The sequence below is a fragment of the Rhinatrema bivittatum genome, chromosome 2, assembly GCF_901001135.1.
Source record: "Rhinatrema bivittatum chromosome 2, aRhiBiv1.1, whole genome shotgun sequence".
Taxonomy (NCBI): domain Eukaryota; kingdom Metazoa; phylum Chordata; class Amphibia; order Gymnophiona; family Rhinatrematidae; genus Rhinatrema; species Rhinatrema bivittatum.
Window position 1 is genome coordinate 343,544,442 of NC_042616.1, and position 17,669 is coordinate 343,562,110.

At 40.5% G+C, this 17,669-nt stretch overlaps 1 protein-coding gene across 3 annotated transcripts in view; it reads right to left on the reverse strand.

Moving 5' to 3' along the window:
• Positions 1-17,669, reverse strand: part of EPB41L4B (erythrocyte membrane protein band 4.1 like 4B) — a 709,272-nt gene that overhangs the window by 39,114 nt on the left and 652,489 nt on the right. The gene's annotated exons all lie outside the window — the stretch shown is intronic.

A 17,669-nucleotide genomic window follows, 5' to 3' on the forward strand; every position in this document is an offset into this window, starting at 1 on the left:
CCTGCATTTTCATTATTTTCCTCACTTCTTTTTGTGCTTTTATCTTTCCTGATCTTTTATATTAACTCTTTAGCAAGTATTTACAAGACAGATTCAGCAACTTTTTCAAGACTAAGCTTTTATCAAGTTGTTTGCTTCTCCACAAAAAGGTTAACAAGGTCCTATCAAAAAAATAAAGGTCAGATTTTTAAATAGTCAGGAGGCTGCATTTCTACTGCATATATTACTGCAGGCAATGTTACTATTTCTATAAGGATACGGGAAGTTACACACACAGATTTTTAAAAAATTACTATTTACTGAATGTTAGAAATAATTACAAACCTTATATCTTGAGTTAAAATCAGCAATTACAAAAACCTTCACAAAGCTGAGAGATCCAATACACCATTATCCACAAAAGGAAGAAAAATATCATCACACAGAAAACAACAATAAGAAACATGTCAGTGAGCTAGCAAACTATTTCATTAGGAGGTAATTTTCAAAAGGATTTATGCACTTAAAACTGGGTTTTACACATGTAAATGCACTTTACATGCATGAGTGAGCTTTAGGAAACTGCTACGAAAACTGCTATTGAATTGTCAATAGGTTTTACATGTGTAAGTGCACTTTGGGAGGATAACTCAAAACTACTCGTGCACACCCATTTAAGAGTGTATATAGGAGCACACATATTTACTACTGTATTTTATAACCTGTGCAGATGTGACATGCGCAGGTTATAAAATACGAGTACATATGTGAACACAAATGCTCACGTATGTAAAAACCACTAGCCATGCAAGTTTGGACTTATCTAGAAAAGTAACGGCACTTATTTAGATAAATCAGAAAAGCTTTACTCGTCTAAATAGAGCTTTTCAGACTTTTTCGGCTACATAGCTGGATAAATCGGAATATAACTGTATAAGTGCAGATACTTATTCAGATAAGTTCAAATCTGTCCAAGTAGCGGCAAAGATCGTACTTAGTTGGATAAGTCAGAATTCTGGTGTGTAATTGTGTGCAAATGATATGGTCGCATATTTTTACTTTACAATTTAAAGGGATATGAGAGTAGATTTGACTCGCATTATTTAATTGCATTCTTCTCTCCCCTCCCCCCCCGTAAGCCAGCTTTTACATGTAGAAATCAAGGGATTTTCTAACATATGCACGGCAATGAAATAACCAGTTTTACCAATTAGTCTACCAGTTCAGTGGTCCCCAACCCTGTCCTGGGGGCCCTCCAGCCAGTCAGGTTTTCAGGATATCCACAATGATATTTGTATGCACTGCCTCCATAGCATGCACATTTTCTTTCATGAATATTCATTGTGGATATCCTGAAAACCTGACTGGCTGGTGGGCCCCCAGGATAGGGTTGGGGACACTGCACCAGTTCACTAAGTCCATCTGCAGCTCATGAAGAGCTTCCTGGCTCTTCAGCCTGAATTTCCCCCATTTCCCCACCCAGTCACTTTTTCGATGTTTACAATGCCAGACTTACATGTATAAATTGTTTATAAAATAGCAATTTACTTGCCTAAATGCTGGCCTCGCCCCAAAATGCTACCAGGCGTAAATTTACTCGTGGACCCTGATTTACGTTGGAAGGTAAAGGTTTTTTAAAATAGCAAATACTTATATATATGCTATTTTATGCAAGTGCTATTTTCAATGTGCACATCTTTTGAAAATTCACCTTTAAGCATGTAAATGAGCTTTTGAAAATTGCTATGATAGTATGTTACATTTACATGCATATCTCCTTTGAAAATTACCTTCTATATGTGCATCTTCCTCCACTAGCTGTCAAGGAGCTTGAGAGCTGACAGATGCAACCTTATCACAGAGAAAGAGAGAGCTGAGAAGGTTCATAAAAGAAAAACCTAATACCTTGATAGTTGATTATACATTTATAAAGGCACTTCCACTAAAATGAACCCCCTATCTGCCTTAGGCCTCTATGAAAGGAAGAACAGTCTTTTTTTCTGGGTCACTTTCGTAATTAGGAAGGCCCTAATTTTTTTAAATTATAAATCAACTCATCTCTATGTCCAAGAAAAAGCTTGAACACCAATTCTGCATCAGATTCCAAAGCAAAATTAACTATTAATGTTGAATACGAAATCAATTCCCTGTCAGTTTTCATCAACAGTGTGGACATGTCCAATCTTATCAAAAGAGAATCCATGTGACCAAGACTCCTCAGCCCTGGCCCAACCTTTTGATAGTGTGGCAAATAATAAATCCTACATATAGGAGACAAAAATTTAAGAGGATTGGCCAGAATTTCATTCACATATTGACAAATTATTGCCCACCAAAAAATTGTTTTAGGAAAATTAATAAATTGCAAAATCTGTCTCCAAACTGCATTTTACAAATTTTCCACTTTCTCATATAAAACCAGATGGCCCAGGAATGCTTTTCTAACTTCAAACACTTCTACTCCCCATTGGCAATCTGGTTCCTGTGCTCTAAGTTCTATTTTAAATCTTCTCCCCTTAACTTGGTATCATGTAACTATATAGATAGTTGAGAAATCTGTCCTGAAAAAGACTGCTCCAGACCAAAGATAGCCTTCCATATCTCATATGGTGTAACTGAGGGTTTTTCAAATTTGAAAAAAATCTCCACTGTTAATGATGAGCACTATAAGATGCCTAGAGATAGTATGTTGCTGAATTTTTTCCTAGATTCAGCCTTTATCCTAGTCTGAGAAAGTAACTGCTCCAAATTGGATTCCAATTCTGCTGCCATAACTTGCTGTTATTCGCTAGACCCAATGCAAATGCTCCTCTCCCCTCTTCTAGTTGCCATCGCTTAGCCTGCATCATCAATCAATGCTGTGGCACTAGAAGCTCTCAAATGGCTTGGCACCATTTGCAGCAGGGTGATACACGCCTACGAGACCAAGAACACTTCCAAATCCAGAGATGCCCTATCATCCAGGCTTGCTGGGGAAGCCCTCCTTATTGGCAGGGCTGTGAATGTCTGCAGAGTTGAAGCCTGCATCTGCATTGCAGTTCTCAATGTAACCAATTGTAACCACAGAACGGGTCCACCCCATATACCAAACCACAGAGGAAAATCAAGAGAAGGTAAGGTGCCTCAAGACTCCAATATTGGCATTTCACTGCTGTGCCATCATTTTGGATTGGCTCCATTTCCTATATTAGCTTCCAAGAATCAAGTTTAAGATCCTCATGAAATTTCACAGTTTGAAGGAAAAGGGCTGTGTATATCTGTCAAAGACCATAAGCTGGTATGTACAGGTCAGGAAGAGTAAACCCAGATGACTGATGACCTCTGACATAGGATGCCACTCATGTTCCTGTCTTGAACTGCAGCCAGATGGCTTGAATACAGGTGCAGACAGATTAAAATAGTCACTTTTATTGTTACTTCATAGATAAATCAGTTCATTTTCTACCAGATGGTAGCATTGCAAATACATATAATCCTATATAGGATGATCCAATTTCCATTCCCAAACCAATAGTTTCCCTCCCAGTTACATGCTTTTACTTTATATCAAAGCCTTAAGCTGTAGGCCTTACCAATTTCTTTAAGTTTCCTTAATCCTTGGTAATGATGGCTCTAGGCCCATCCTGGTCCTGTGTTTAGCCAGCTATAGCTCCTCTGGCTGCACTATCCTGATGAGACTCTGTGCCTTCCTTGGCATCTATCATGGTGTCTGCTTGTTTCTCTAGAGCTGTTGTTCCTCTTACAAACCTTCCTTAATTGTTCACACCTAAATCGACCTAAGCCACCTCTCCTCCAGCTGCATTTGTGCCACACTCCTCAAAGACTATTAAACCCAGCAGTCTACTGTGCCTCTCATTTTTCTTTTCTCATTTCACAATTATGCCTCTCTAATGGGATTGCTTGGCCTAAGTCTGACAAGCCTGGTTTAGGATATATTCAGACGATAGGTCTCACTAGCCTCAGTGTTCTCACACCAACCCCACATCCTATGATTGTAAAACTATGAGGAGGAGTAAACACCAAATGTGCAGACCCTGTGGTAAAAGAGTTAGAATCACAAGAAAAAGTCAGTATGCTTTGGGAAATTGTATGCGTTTCTCAAAACATGGTTTCAGATGTGCAGATGAAAGGGTATAATTAACAGAAACACAGGAGGAGGAGGGCAGGACAGACAAAGAGAATCCTTAACTTTCAGCTTCCCTCCTAATAATAAGAAAAGTATTGGTACTACCTACATTACTGCAACTATTACCTTTATTATCTGTATCTAACCTTTATTGCATTGCCTTATGGAGTAATGCAATAAAGGCTATCTATAGATAGTAGCAAAGAGTAGACTAGTGGTTAGAGCAGTGGACTATGAACCAAGGAAGCCTAGGTTCAAATCCCACTGCCACTTCTTGTGACTTTAAGCAAGTCACTTTATCCTCCCCTTTGCCTTAGGTACAAACTTAAGCCTATATTTACTAAAGGTTTGTTCTCATTCTGTGTCTATAGGAAAAACATTTAGTAAATGACCCCTTTAGATTGTAAGCCCTCTGGAGATAGGGAAATACCTTCAGTACATGAATGTAATCTGCTTTGAAGAACAGAAAAGCAAAATATAAAATTCAAATAAATAAATAAAATAAATCTAGCATTGGTAATAAAACACTGTTTATCCTGGCATTCACAGCTGTGATGACTCAAGATGTGTGCGTGTGGTGTGAAGTGCTTTGTGTGGCAGATCCCATCAGGAAGGGAGCCTGCAGGACACTGGCTTTGTTTGTGTTCAAGGCAAAGGATCCTGCAGAGGGGTGGTTGAAGGCCACCAGCCTTGTTTGTGTCTTGAGATCTTGTCAGGGAGGCATGCAGAATACTGTCTCTTTGTGTCTTGTCTTTTACTACACTCACACAGAATGAACCTTTAACAACCTCCTCTCCCAATGCAGTGCCCTCTCTAGATGTCCTTCCTTATATCTCTGAGCTGTTTCTGGTTGTGATAGCTCATCTCATCACACCTAGTCACTGAGATGAGAAAGCAAATTGGGCAACATAGAATGGAATGGGTATGCCAACGGTTTAGCTTCGGTAATCCTGAAATCAGACAATCATCCAAGGGAAAGAAAATAGAATTCATGGCATCATGGGCACTAGAACTGATGACAATGGATCTAAAGAGCTTTGAAGGTCTGATAAAATAATCAGGTCTTCAAATCATGCTGGAAAACCTGGAGGTTATCCTATAAATTTAAGAACTGGGTAGTGAGTTCCAAATAGTTGGAAGAACATAAAAGAAGGCTCTGTGCCTGGTGGTAAACAAGCTCTCTTCTTTGGCTGAAGGAATGGCTAAGCAAAGGGCTTGCGCAGATCTAGGAACCTAATGAGGGATATATTCGATGATATTACATAAGAATCCCTGACCACGATCCTATAACAGTTTAAAATCTAAAATATTTACTTTATGTTTAAAACATTTTATTGAAGAAACAGAATAAAACTTAAGCTTGACATTCATTGGTTTCTGATGCACATCAAGCTATAGATAAATCAATCATGACAATTACTTTTTGTGATACCCATTTTTATTCCCAACCTCCCCCCCTCTAACTCCAATCCCTCAGGCTCCCCCAAATACAAGACAGATACCATGTGTACAAGAGAGTAATGGCAATAGAATCATAACCCAAGAAACAAACCGGAAGCTGGTCAGAGCCAGAAGGTAAGTGGACAAAGGATAAACCAGTAGCCTTAGATATAGGGATAATTTATTAACCGGTCTATATAAAGCATATATTTGACATTTTGATATTGCTTATTTTAGACAGTTTGTGCCATATCAGAATATTTGTGTGATTAAGGAGACTATTAGTGATGTGGCAGCATAATACCCACAAAGGAATAATCATGTGATCCTTTCATACATTTAATTCTATTCTTTTTTTTCTTTTTTCTGCCTTCATCTTAGTTTTAGTTTTTCCTGGTGTGGATGATCTGTAATTCTCATCATTCACATTATTCAGCCCACATTGCTATTATAAAATGTCAATCACATCCATTAGCAGGAATTTTTTTTATTTATTTCAGGAGTCAGAATAAACAACTGAAGAGAATAAAAGCCTGAAAGATATTCAGTTTAGAAGCGAGAAAGTCAGACTTCCCCTTTAAGGAAATGTTAATGCCGACACTTTTATGAACACTTTGTTTTAATGGACATAATGGGATAATTTAAACAAACACATATAGGCTATTTTCAAGTAGTATTGAAACTTTCCATATAATTATTTATACTAATATTACTGCACATCATACAATTCATATTTAATATGGCATTCTTTGTGCTCCATTTACATTCTCCATTCTCTATCAGTAATGGCATGGGCTTCTCAATTACTCATTCATTTATTCAATACAGTTATCATCGACTTAAAATAACGTGTAGTGGAAAGTATTTTTGTTATTTAATTCCTCACAGAAAGGACTCAATATTCACATCAATGTTTTTTTTTTCCCCTCTTTTTACGTTCTTTCAGATATTGGCATTTTACATATTTCACAATTCATAATTCAACTCCTATATTTTTTGCCATGCATATACTCCACTTGTTTATTAAAAGATTTGTTTACACTTTTTTACCTCCTCTCTAGTTTTTATTATGAAAAATCATTTTTTGTTAATAAAAATTCATTTTTTATATATATAGTATTTATTATAGTCACAGAACATTATATTATTTTTTCTGTTTGCACTACCTGACTAAAGTTACATACGTGTGTGTGTATTTATTCTATTTGTGTCTATTTATATGTCCTTAATATTCTTCACATGTTTTTTATGGTGTACTACCATTTTTCATGTCACAATATTTATGTTATTTCACTTTTAAAGTATTCTGTCTGTTTCTTATATATGTTATAGCCCCTAATGCAGCCATTTGGGCAAAACTCGGCCAGAGTTGGGTTTTTCTAACTGATTGAAGAATAAAGTATCCTTATATCTAAGGTTACTGGTTTATCCTTTGTCCACTTGCCCAATAGAATCATAACTACATGCCTTAACTGTGACACGAGACAGTTCCCCAAAAAAAACCCCATTTTTTTTCAGGATAGCTGCAAATGTCACTGATAATTAATCACCTCACTTCTTTAGCACTTGAAGAAAGTCTCTGCAAATATGGGTCCCAAATTGTAATGAACTTGGGCATAACCTTTAAAGGATTGAACTGTAATTTGATTTTCCATCTGCATTAAACCAATTCAGCTTATTTCTCTGGAACCAAAAGCATATCTGATATCCTATCAGATATGCTTTTCTTTTTTTTTTTATTTATGCATTTTTAAACAAAATACAAGCATCCACTTGTTTTTGAAATGTCTTAGATACAGAGAGGTAAATTCACATCCTGAATTAAAACATATTAGAAAAAACATATATAAACTCCGTAATCTAATCAAATAGAAGAAATATGGGGAGAGCAGGCAAAGAGAGCGATCAAAATCTAATAGAAATATAATCTGCTACTTTTCTGGGGATCTGAGCGGGCCCCACACTAAATTTATCTATATATATCACAACAGCAGGTCTACATAGGGTTAGGATGGGAATCTAGAAAGGATCTAAGTTGAATTGGATCAAAATAAACAAATCTCTGATCCTGAAAGAAAATACAACATTTACAGGGAAATTGCAACTTGAAAGTCGCTCCTTTCCGAATGACTTCCTCCTTCATATTTAGGAAAACTTTCCTTCTTAACTGTGTTGACTTGACCAAGTCCTGGTAACACCAGACCTTTTGACCAAAAAAAAGAGATGATTGACCATTTCTAAAGTAATGTTTAAATATAATATTTTTGTCCATCAGAAATGTGAAAGTAACTAACAAAGGTCTGCGCTGCGTAACTACCAGTTCCTGTGATGATTCTAGTAAAGATGTTAAGTCTGGTGGAGCTTGATCTTCTAAAACGTTGCCATTTTCCTCAGTTGGGTATAAGTAGTAAACCTTTGTTATTACAGGTTTAAGTTCTTCTGGTATTTTCAAAATTTGAGACACATACAACTTAAACAAATCTAGCGGTGCAATATTTCTCAAGACAGGAAAATTCAAAAATCTTAAGTTGTGTGCTCTTAGATTGTTCTCAATCTTTTCTAGCCTTCTATTTGTTACTTCATCATGAAGGATAATATCGGATTGAATTTTTTCCACTTTTGAAACTCGAATTTCTATTTTTTCAATTTTTGTGTTTTGAGCCACAATTTCAGCAGCATTCCGGTTAACTTGTTGTTTAACTTCCAAGGTTTCCTTAGTTAAGCCTAGAATGGCTTTCTCTAAGGACTGAATAGCTGTCCATATAGACATAAGAGTGACTTCTGAAGCTTTCGCTAACAATTCAATGTTCTTAGCACTTCCCAATTCCGCCCCTCCACCCAATTTTGCTGCTAGACCGGCGCCTTCCCCAGGAATAGAAACCTCAAGCATTGCAGCCATGTTTAACCCTTCTACCCCAATTCCATGGGAGGGTTCCAACCTGGTTTCTTGCTCCTGTATGGTAAGTCCTTGCGATGTTGCTCTGCTCTCAACTGCTTCTGCCTCTCTCCGGACTCTCTCCGACGGGCTTGCAGTTTCCCTCGAGTTCCTTTCCTCGGTTTGACCTGGGGGCGCCGGACTCGCTGGTGATCCGGGGCTTAGCGATATCTCGGTCAGAGAGGCAAGCTCTCGCTCTGTAGCCTGCTCCTCAGCGACCTGGCCTCCCGGCGTTAGTGGGGGCAATGCAGCAAAAAAGCTTCCGATCCTGGGCTGTGTTGTTTCCACCGGTGTGGAAGAAGTTTCCCCACACTGGATCTGGGCTTTACGCTTAGTATGCGGCATATGAGCAACGTATAATCAAGAAATATCGGGAGCTCCTCTCCGCATAACCACTCAGATCGCCATCTTGGAAGCTCTCCCCTGCTCAGATTTTCAGGCCCAGATATGCTTTTCTTAGCAAGGAGATAGCACCTTTCTGCATTTTTTTAAATGACATTGCCACATCAGGAGTGAATATCACTGATTGACCCAGCAATGTGCTCAGATATTTACCCACTTTTTTCCCAAAGCACCATTACAGCTCAACAGAGCCAAAAACAATGACCCAGCATTCCCTTAATCTGTCAACAATTAATACATAGCTCCAACTTAAAAAAAAACAACCCACCTTGTAAAGGCTAGATGGAGTCAAATAGGTTCTATTCAAAAATTTATATTGCAGTTCTCTAAGATTTGCATCTTTTGACTGTTCAGGTATTCAAGCAAAGGACTTCGATAATTGCACACTATCCAGTGCATTGGACAGACCATTATGCCACTTGTCTACTAGAGCTTGGCAAGAAAAAGTACTCCCTAGACCACTCACAGATCTACGGATACATGATACCCCAAGAACCCTTCAATCTCGATCTGAAAACCTTCCTTTAGGTTAGCCCTGGTCAGTGAAGAAAGATGTGTAGCTGAAGATATGTACAGTGGTGTTTAGGGTGAAAGGTGAAACTGGTATTGATACCTTGGCCCCCTTCCTTCCACCCCTCCCCCCCCCCCCAGCATCTTACCAATCGATATCCTGGCTCTTACCCCACTAAATGCAATGAGACAAAATGGCATATCCCAGTTTAATATTCCACTTTTGTATCATTAAGGGAATAGTCTGTAAAACAGAGCCACTGAGGTCAAAATCATTTTAAACAAGTTTACCCTGCCCGTAAAAGGAGAGGCAGCTTATTCCCAGCCAAGAATTTTGTTTTCATATTTCTCAGCAGTGGCAAGATGCTCAGATCGTATATCAGAGAGAGATTCATTGGGAGCACCACATCCAAATACCTAAAGGAATCTCCTGCACAACGAAGTGGAAAATCCAGACACCATTGTGTTTTGCCACGTCCGAGATACCATAGCTTAATATTTGTGTAAATTAATCTTAAAACCAGAAAAAGACCTAAAACAAGAGAACTCCTCCATCAAAGCAGATAGAGATTATGTGGATTACTAATATGCACAAACAAATTGTCTGCAAATGCCACCTTTAATATGTGTTTTCCCACCGGTATACCTGTAATATCAACATTTTGTTGGATAGGTTCCAAAGATAAAATAAATAAAAGAGGGCAGCCCTGGCACATGCCTCTCTGTAGGGAAAATTATCTAGTAAGAGATCCATTCACCAGAATCTGAGCTGTGGGATTAGAGTAAAACAGCCTAATTACATTCAACCACATTCAGGAGAAACCAAATTTCTCCAACATATAGAAAAGGTAATCCCATGTTACATAGTCAAATGCCTTTTCAGCATCGAAACTAACAGGCATTGATGGAATATTATATTATTTGCTCCGAAAGCATGGAGGCTAAAATCTTTTGCACATTTAAAACTGAGTGCCTACCTCGGGCAAATTACACTGGAGGTCTGCCACTATATCCAGTACAAAACGTGCCAGACGATGTGAAATGATCTTGGCTAGAAGCTTGCAATCAAAATTCAATAGTGATATAGGCCAATGCGATTCTGACTGGTGTGGATTCTTCCCTTTTTTTGGGTATGAACATGATTAAAGCCTTGTATGTAAAAAACAGATTCTCAATGAGGTATTTGTACACTGCATACAAGGGCGGGGAGACCTTATCCTTCAATATTTTGTAAAATTCCCTCCAAAGCCATTGGGCCCCTGGAGCTTTATAATAGGGAGCTTTCTAAACTCCAGACTGAATCTTTTAGATATTAACTGGAGCATTCAACACCTCCACCTGTGAAGTCGTGAGCTATGGAAAAGTGAACCTCTGAAAAACACAGTATCTAGTTATCTTTATCACCAGGCTATTTATTATATAGCTGTTGAAAATACTCAAAAAAAAAAAAAAATAAAAGAGAAAAGGCTCTCTGAATCCCATCTGTAGAATTCACTATATTGTTCCCCTGGTCATGGACTGTGGCAATGTATTTAGCTCCCAACTTACGCTTAACCATGGAGGCCAACAGTCTGCCTATCTTGCTGCTATAGTGGAACATGTTCTTCTGCGTTCTCTGATGGATCAGTGATTTAAGAGACACCAAGGATGAGATATAATTGATCTTTGTCAATTTGGTATGCTGATTGTTGCGTTCGTGGCTGCTCTACGCCCTCACTCCACCCTCTCTACCTCTGTGGCGACTCTCTCTAGGTTTCATGGAAGGCTTGCTCATCGCTGCGGATCTATGTTCCTGATGACGTAGGACGCACGCGCGCTCCGATGTATGTACCAGCAAGGGCGCGAACCTCAGGGGCGTCCCCTGAGATGACATCATCCGCTTCCAATATAAAAGGTCTCAAACTTTTGCTAACAGATTGAGTTAGCAAGGGCAAGGACACGGACACGTATTCGGACTTCGATTCGGACTCGCTATGGATTCGTCCAAGCTACTCTGCCTGCTCGGACTTACTAGGGGTACCTGCTCCTCGGGGGCCTTGCTCTCTTTTCTCTATTTCAGATTACAGATAGGAACCGGTACTTGCTCCTTGAGGGCCCATGTTCCTGAACACTCTGAAGATTCTCTACTGCCTGGAAGCTATCGCAGATACAGACATTTGTGAGTTACCATCGCGCTCTCAGAGCTTTCCCTGGAACCAGGTACTTGCTCCTCGAGGGCCTAACTCTTTCCAGCTACTGAGCCTCCTTAAGACCTTATGTGAGAATTGTCACCTAGTTCTGGATATGAACACAGCATACCCTGTCTACTCACTATTTATAGTCTTTCTACAGCTCAGCAAGCCTGGGATCGCTGTTCCAGTATCTGAGGGACTTCAGCCCTGCTGGGCACAACAGCTCACTACTGCCACCTCTGGTGGTTCTACTAACCTGTCTAATAAAAGAACTATCTGTGTCTGTCTCCATACCCAAGCCTAGCCAGTGGTCCCTCTCGGGATATCCTGCTGGGGGCACTGTATATACTAACTGCACTAACCACATCCTCTGGCAACAAATTCCAGAGTTTAATTGTGCATTGAGTAAAAAGGAACTTTCTCTGATTAGTTTTAAATGTGCCACATGCTAACTTCATGGAGTGCCCCCTAGTCTTTCTATTATCTGAAAGAGTAAATAACCGATTCACATCTACCCGTTCTAGACCTCTCATGATTTTAAACACCTCTATCATATCCCCCCTCAGCCGTCTCTTCTCCAAGCTGAAAAGTCCTAACCTCTTTAGTCTTTCCTCATAGGGGAGCTGTTCCATTACCCTTATTTTGGTAGCCCTTCTCTATACATTCTCCATTGCAATATAGCCTATCTTAAAGTTAACCAGCTAACTATAGCTGGCTAACTTTAGGATAGCTCTTTGGCCTAACCAATCAGCTAAGTCATCTGGCTAACCCTGAATATCAGAGTTAGCCTGTTAGCTTACCTAACTCAACAACTGCCAGTTACGTGCCATGAATGCTCCTAAATTATCTGGCTAAATTCTAGCTTATTAGTTGGCTAGAATTTAGCTGGATATGTTCACAAATATTCGTTTAGCTGGCTAAATGCTTTTGAATATGGACTTTTTAGATTCCAGGGAGGTGGTGGTGGGGGGAAGTAGATAACGCTATGGGGCGGATTTTCAGAGCCCTGCTCGCCTAAATCCACCCAAAACCGGGCGGATTTAGGCGAGCAGGGCCCTGCGCGCCGGGAAGCCTATTTTACATAGGCCTACCGGCGCGCGCAGAGCCCCGGGACTCGTGTAAGTCCCGGGGTTCTCCGAGGGGGGCGTGTCGGGGGCGTGTCGGGGGGCGGGCCCGGTCGTCGCGGCGTTTCGGGGGCGTGTCGGCAGCGTTTTGGGGGCGGGTACGGGGGCGTGGCTACGGCCCGGGGCGGTCCGGGGGCGTGGTTGCGCCCTCTGTACCCGCCCCCAGGTCGCGGCCCGGCGCGCAAGAGGCCCGCTGGCGCGCGGGGATTTACGCCTCCCTCTGGGAGGCGTAAATCCCCCGACAAAGGTAAGGGGGGGTTTAGACAGGGCTGGGCGGGTGGGTTAGGTAGGGGAAGGGAGGGGAAGGTGAGGGGAGGGCAAAGGAAAGTTCCCTCCAAGGCCGCTCCGATTTCGGAGCGGCCTTGGAGGGAACGGGGGTAGGCTGCGCGGCTCGGCGCGCACCGGCTATACAAAATCCATAGCCTTGCGCGCGCCGATCCAGGTTTTTAGCAGATACGCGCGGCTCCGCGCGTATCTACTAAAATCCAGCGTACTTTTGTTTGCGCCTGGAGCGCAAACAAAAGTAGGCTATTCGCGCTCCTTTTAAAATCCGCCCCTATATGTTTTGATAGCAATCTCCCGGAAGAGTAGGCAGAGCTGCCTTTATTAGGTTTCTCAGAATTTCCAGTCGAGTGGCAGGACAACTGAAAGCATCCTGAGGGCTTTGCTGCCACTCATTCTTATTGTCCCCCAAACTTTACACCTTGGATGTTATGCTGCTACTCAATCTTAATGCCATATCCCAGACTTTATCCAGTACTGTGGGGTCTTGCTACCATTCAGCCTTGCTGAGTACCCCAGACTCTACACCTTGGGGGTCTTGATGCTTAGCTGCTATACTCCTTATGCTACACCTTGGTGATTTTACTGCCATTCTGCTTTGCTTCTATACTGTAAACCTTGTGAGCCTTGCTGCCACTCAGCCTGACATACCCCACATTTTATACCTTGAGGGTCTTGCTTCTACTCAGCCTTGCTGCCATACCCTAGACTCTATGCCTTGGGGGTCTTGCTACCATCTGCCTTGCTGCTATACCTCTTATCTTATATCTTGGGATATTTCTTCCACTCAACTTTGTGGCCATATCCCAGACTTTATATCTCAAGGGTCTTCAGTGTTCTTACCACTATAGAAGGCTGTTTTGCACTTCTCGTGGTGCCTTGTATTGTTCATGCCACCCTTTGTGCTGCTTTTTCACTGTTAGTGCCTTGAGCTTTTTCCTGCCACCTTTGCTGCTTCATTCCCCCTTCATGGTGTCTTAGATTGTTCATGTCACTCTTAGTATCACTTTTCCCCTCTTGTGCTGCTTTCAAGGTTACCAGAATTGTTGGTGACCTCTTTTGAAGCCTTGGGGTGTTCTTGATATTCTTGCTGCTGCTTTGCTCCTCTGCTCTTTTCATGGTGCCCTGGTACACTCTTGCCACTTCTAACATAACGTAGTAATGATGGCAGATAAAGACCAAATGGTCTGTTCAGTCTGCCCAGCAATTTGCTTATGGTAGTAACTGCCACTCTGTGCAGGTTACCCCCATGCAGAAATGTTACACTATCCTCTTTCTTCATTTCTAATCTTAAGCCTTTAGGAATCCTCAGTGTTTGTCTCATGCCCTATTGAATTCATTTAATGTCTTTTGTCTTCACCACCTCTTCTGGGAGGGCATTCCAGGCATCCACTATCCTCTCCGAGAAGAAATATTTCCTAATATTTATTCTGAGTTGTCCCTTTTGGAGTTTCAAATCGTGAGCCCTACTGCCCCTTTAAAGTGCCTTAAGTTATCCATGTCACTTTTGGTGCCACTTTGTCACAGTCTTGGTGCCTGTGAGTTCTTTTCCCCTTTCTGATTATGTCTACCCACAAGTTTCATTAGAATTGATTAGAAAATCCCATTTCTGGAGCTAAAATTAGGCTGCACTACTTCCCCTATTGCATTTAATGGAAAGCTAAAAATGAATGGCATAAATGAAAATTATTTTTTGGTTTGAAATGAACCAAAAAAAATGAAAGTGACCAATGAAACAAATAAATGAAACAAAAATGTTGCTTCTGCACATTCCTATTGTCTAAGTCAGTGATTCTCAATCCAGTCCTCAGGACATACCCAGCCAGACTGATTTTCAGGATATCGACAATGAATATGCAATAGATAGATTTGTATATAATGGGTACACTACATGCAAATCTATCTCATGCATTTTCATTGTGGACTTCCTAAATCTACACTGGCTAGGTGTGTCAAGGACTGAGCTGAGAACAATGGTCTAGGTAATGAATGACCCTATCAGTTTCCACCTCACTAGTGGCACCCAGTCAATGAATGAGCTGAATATCAAGAAGTACATATACGAGATTGAATAGCCCACAGGCATGCTCTTGTAATAAAAGGCTCATTCAAAGCAGAAATCTAAAATGGGAAAACTATCAGATTGCACAGGAAGCAGAATCAAGGTCCACCACAGGAAAGCCAAATAAATGTATGCCTTAGCCATAAGCACACACTTCCCATATTTCCTTAGTAGCTGTGTTGCATTGTCAAAGGAAGCATATGGAACTGAGCACTCCTCTAGGAGAAATGTCGTCATTCACTGACTGATCCTCTGGGTAAGACAAGTTGTAGATGAACCTGAACTTCACTGGCTTTCTTTTGTACTACTGCCAAGCTGGATCCCTTTCATCAGCTTATCTTGGATGACTTCAGAGAAGCAGCTGAACCACTGTTCATTTTATTAGGCGGGCAATGGGGGACTCCAAAAGTCATCATTGCTGCCTTCATCTAGGTAGAACACCAACCACAGCTTGAGGCCCTGCCAAAGCACCAGGGATGAGGGCCTTATACTGGGCCTGAATAAAATGTAATACCACTCCCTGCTTTGTTTGGGACACTTGAGGGCAGGTTGTGTGATTGTGAATGTTTTGTAAACATGACAATATCAGCAGACCTGCAAGGAGCAGCTGCTCTTATTTAATCATTAACACGTCGGATGAGACAGAACTCCTTTCTGCTTGAATGGAGGAGCTAAAAGAGCTCTGAAAGGGGAAGTTAAGCACCTTGGCAACAAGCACCCAATCTGTCACAGATGTAAAACACAGGTTCGCATCCTGCGTCCACCATGACACAGTCTTTTCCCTAACGGCTTTCTCATAGTTTAGCCAGGGAAAACCCTTGTATAACTCAAAAGCGCCCAGATGGTGTTTAAATAGGACAAGTATTTGCAGGGTTGCAAGCTCATTTATGAAGGGAAACTCCGTGAGGATACAAAATACTCAAGTATTCTGCATCTGCATTGAAGCAGGCATATAGTCTGCACCACAAAGTATACATGGAGATTTAAATATGTATAGCCCCTGTCCCGATCTGGGCCTGTCCACAGAGGCTTATAGTTAAGGATAAGCCACATGATTTCCTAAACAGGGGGAAAGACATCTCTCTTTCAAGGCTCTCTTTCACAGGGGCTTCTCTGCACATCAGTCCAGTCAAAAGCACAAAAATCATTACACGGACACCAGGACTGTTTAAAAACAGTGTACCAAATAGCAACACAAAGTCCAAAACAGCACAAAAAATGAACCTCATTCATTTTCAACAGCAAAACATTGCCCTCCCAAACCAGGTCAGCTCTTGAGACATGAACTCTCTTTCCTATGGGTCCTCTTGTATACCTGATGTGAAGGCAGCTCCCGTACACATTTGTTTTTGATATACTTGAAAAAGATTGTATAAATTTTTGCATCTTTGGCAAGTCTCTCCTCAAATTCTCTCTTTGCCTGCTTTATCAAGTTTTACATCCAACTTGTATGTAATGAAGGTGTTTTCAATTTTTCTCATTAGATCTTGCTCTCCATTTTTTAAAGGATTCCTTTTGGCTTTAATAGGCTTTTTCACAGCCATGCTGGTAGATGTTTGATCTTTTTTAAACTCATGGAATACATTTTATCTGGGCTTCTAAGATAGTATTTTTAAATAGTCTCCAAGCCTCCTGCATACATAACTCGTTAGTTTCCTTCTAACTTCCTAATTATAGTCTCCTTTTTAAAGTTAAATGCTACTGTAATAGTTTTATTACTCTTAGTGATGGGTTGTTATTAACCTCCAGGACATTACATATACAAGTTAGATAGGAGGAGCCTCTGTGCTTTCATGGGATATAGGACTTGTTAAATTAGTGGCAAGTCTAGCTGTGGTATCCTATCCATAAGGCAACTCTTTTCCAATTTCCCTAACCATCCTTCTTTGAATAATTTGTTTTGTAATTTTGCAGGGCAAAGATGTGAATGCATGGATGGTTCTATTTGTAATTGTATGCTCTAAGTTGTGGCATTCAGAGATGAGAAGTGTCTGTAGAGAATAGACCTTTTTGAGTTAAAAGAATAAAAGCATGACAAATTAGGCAATGTACCCAAACCTTTTCTATTTTTTTTCAGACCAGCAAAAATATGATACTTCTATAGCTCCTGTATAACATTATTATTTTCCTGTATTTATAGAAGTGTTTTTTGATTAGTAATGAAAGTTCTGTATTATTCTTGCCTTTTTCTTGTTTACTCAATCTTGTGTAGTTGGGTCACATAAATGGTATTGATCATATTAAAATGAGGCAGTGTTGTGAATGAAGTATGGGGCAAGCCCTTAGCTCAAACTGACATCACAGCAGAAGCATGTTTAGTTTGCTTCTTCCTCCCTACTCCAAATGTTCATTACTCCAGAAGAGCAACCCAGCATATCTGAATAGGAATGAGTGAGGGTCATGCACATTGCAACAAAGCTAAGAATGCATTATATCATTGTGAGCAGAGGATGGTCTGAAAACCTGCATAAAAGAGGTTTTACATTGCAGATCAGGATGTCTGGACTGTGGGAGTATTTTTAAACAAAGGATGTGAATATTTTTGATCATTTAACTTAACAAATAACTGACAAATGTTTCTAAGCTCAGAATTTGGAAAAAAGAAGCCCTACAGGATGTGAATCAATGATTGTATAAC